Source organism: Bos indicus x Bos taurus, chromosome 4, assembly GCF_003369695.1.
Source record: "Bos indicus x Bos taurus breed Angus x Brahman F1 hybrid chromosome 4, Bos_hybrid_MaternalHap_v2.0, whole genome shotgun sequence".
Classification (NCBI taxonomy): Eukaryota; Metazoa; Chordata; class Mammalia; order Artiodactyla; family Bovidae; genus Bos; species Bos indicus x Bos taurus.
In genome coordinates this window covers 55,679,016-55,682,533 of record NC_040079.1, presented here as the reverse complement: position 1 = coordinate 55,682,533, position 3,518 = coordinate 55,679,016, and positions in this window count along the sequence as shown.

Sequence of the window (3,518 nt, the reverse complement as noted above, 5' to 3'; positions counted from 1 at the left end):
AAGTTCTACATCCCAGCATGATGTGGTATAGAAATATAGTATCAGTATATTTATATAGAATCTGACTACTGGGCATATTTTATTAACCTTTAGTTACAAAAAAAAAAAAAAAAAAAGTTGCTCCTGTCGCATCCAACTCTTTGTGACCCTATCCTGTAGCCTGCCAGTCCGTGGGATTCTCCAGGAACACTGGAGTGGGTTGTCGTGCCCTCCTCCAGGGTCTGAGCCACCATGTGAATGTGAAAATCACTCAGTAGTTGTGTCCGACTCTACCAGCTGAGCCACAAGGGAAGCCCTGAGCCACCTAAAAACTAAAAAGACCCTTTTAATTTTGGTTTGTTGTAGTTTTCTGCAGATTGAAATGGCATGTATGAGATCATAAACATGATAGTGGCTATTTTAACTTAGAATGTTATATTTATTATATCAGGAAACTTGTTAGATTTTATGCTTTGTCTCTAGCAGAAAATTTTGTGATCTTAGGATCTGATTTTGTGACCTAGAATCAGAACTTGGAGCTCACAGATCATCTCTGTGTACACTAGTAACTGCTCTAAGAACAGCTACTTTGTTTTCATGTTCAGCTAGCTCTTCTAGGATAGTTATTTCTACTTTTTTCTGTTGTCTGTCTAGCTCTTCAGAAGGTCACTTATGATGACATTAGGATCTCCAGCCCATGAGAAAGCCAGACAATGCTGTGTTCTCAAACAGGTGAATTCCAGTGTTTGTTGGTTTGTTTTTTTTTGCTGTAGAGTTTACACACTCATCTCAGGAAGGTGAGACTAAGCCAGAAAACTGTATACCAGAAGTCCCAGGCAATGAACATGCCAGGGAACTTCTGGTCCACAGACCAACCAAAGATCTGGATGCCACTGGGGAAAGAAGTCAAAGTCATGCAGTGTGAGTGTGGAAGGGTTTCAAGTAACACCCTCAATACACACAAGTTACAGACCACCATTTACAAATGAGTTCACTTTTAATACATTCTCACACCATGCTGTTAAAGTCAGGCCATGATCTCTAGGTAATAGATGAGGACGCCACCTTGCAATTGTTTGTCAGTGTCTGGGGTAAGAGGCAGAGCAGTGCCTTGACTCCAGGGCTTCTGCCTGCAAGGGCATTGGTCTTCTGGACTGTAGCTGCTTACAGAGTCTATGCTTCAGTAATCCTGTAACAGAAAGGATATTCCATGTAGAAATGCCATGGGGGACAAAGGATGCATTGGGGGGTGGTCCCTTGGGTTTCACCTCATCCGGTCCTCATAATCAGTGGTGTTAAGGGCCACGCAGGGTGGGTCTGGACCAGGTGGAGCTGTGTGCACACTGTCCACTGCAGCAGCATAAGATGGTGTTTGTTAAGAAGGGGTGCTGCTGCCTTAAAGACATTGTACAAAGATCCTTCATGCACACAATTAATACAGTGGTTCCCAGCCTCTTTCCCTCATTCCCCATCACCTCAAAGGGACCACCTTCAGCCTCTTTTAAGATGGTTATTTTGAAGCTTATCTGGACTAAAAAAGGACTAAACATACCAAAAGCAAAAAATTTGCTGATAAACTCATCCTGTTTTTAAAAATCTCTTCCAAATCACTAAGCATGGATCAGAAAGTCATGTTAATGATCAGGAGTTAAGTTGTGACAATATCCCAACCTTTAGGTAGAAGGGGTAGGCTTACACATTTCTTCAGTCTAAAGGTTTTAGGACTAAGTCAGGAACTTAAAACTTCCCTGGGACCATTATGTATCCCATTCTTCACTTACCTGCTTTGGTCATTCTTTGCACCCCAGATGTAATCATCTCCCAAAGTTCCCCTTAGGGTGCTCCCTCCCCACTCCTGTCAGCTGTGCCCCTGCCAGTCCTAGGGTGCTCCAAACTCACGCCTCAACCAGGTGTGGGTGGTCTGCCAGTCCAGTCCCTCAGTCTCACCATTTTACACTCCTACCTACAACCCACACAGCAAAGCAAATCAACTCTTGCCAACTTCAAACTCTTGTCTTTTTTTAAAGGTTCAGTTTTGTTAGTCCTCGCACATATTTTTTACTCCTGTGTGAATCAGAACCCTCACCACTTGGTTCTGTTGAATAAAACTGCTTTTCAGCCATATAAGCACTCTCCATTCTAATTTCTCCTATAAAATACTTTATATGCTGGTTGAAATTCCTACAGCACATTCGCTTCATTTCTCTACTCAATCGAATTAGTCGCTTATTGCCTACAGGATAAAAATCTAAGTGAAAAAAAAACACACTCCTTTACCCTATTCTTAGCCTCTTGCCCAATTCCTCACAATTCTCCCCTCTGGGAGGATGATCTAAAACAGTTCTGCTCTGGCTGTCCATTTGAGCTCAGGCTGCTGTCTTCATCCCCACTCCAGACTTTCTCCTTTCACCTCCAAACCACAGATCCTGTCTGTTCCAATTCTCTGCCTCCATATGGACCACCCTTTCTCAGCAGTCCTGCTAGATCGATGTTCTCAACTATGCCAAACCCTCCTTACCACCACCACCCAGATCTTTATCATCTACTAATGTTTCAGATTACACTGCATTTCCCCTGAATGCAGGAATTCTAACTTAAGACCTCTTTTTGCAGATCCTTTGAATATGGGCAGTATAGTTAATAGGGCTTTCCAGGTGGCACGAGTGTTAAAGAATCTGCCTGTTAATGCAGGAGATGTAAGAGACGCAGCTTCGATCCCTGGGTTGGGAAGATCCCCTGCAGAATGGAATTTCAGCAACCCACTCCAGTATGCTTGCCTTGGAGAATCCTATGGACAGAGGAGCCTGGTGGGCTATAGTACATATGGTGGCAAAGAGTTAGACACGACTGAAGTGACTTAGCACACAGCACACTATACTTTAAGTGACAACACACTTTCAAAGTGGAATGCTGTTGATTCACCTGGTAGGGAACCACCACAGACAACCAAATAGTATATGAATCCATTAGTCACTTACACTCCAGTGATTTGTGAGAGGCTCTCCTGGACTGCAGTCCCTCCGACTTGGCCATGGTGGGTTTGCTTTGGAGCCTGACACCAGTGCTTTCACAGTCATCCTGTCGTAATAACAGGGACACACTCACATTGACCACAGACTTGTAAAAACTTGCACTTATTTCTGGTGGGCCAGACTACAAGTCGGGAAGGGACAGGGCTCTTAGGTGGCATCCTGATTATCCTTCCAGCCTTGTGATAAGACCTTCCTGTGGAAGATGTCAGAGGGCCCTGTGGACTCACTTCTTCAAGGAGGCATCCTACCTCATCCATGTCACCCTCCTCTTCCAGCTCAGAGTCTTCTGAATCCTTGAGAAGCACAACGGTCAAGATAGTAGTTTTCTTCAACAGATAGGCTGTCTTAGCATTTGAGAAGCTGTTCATGTCTTTCAGCTTCCTGCCTTTCACAGTCTTTTTAACTTTTGCACACCTTTTCAAGTTCTCATGATATGCCTCCTCAATCTCATCATTTAAGATCACTTCATCTTTATCCACGCTCAGTTTCCTGTTTGTAACTGTTTTT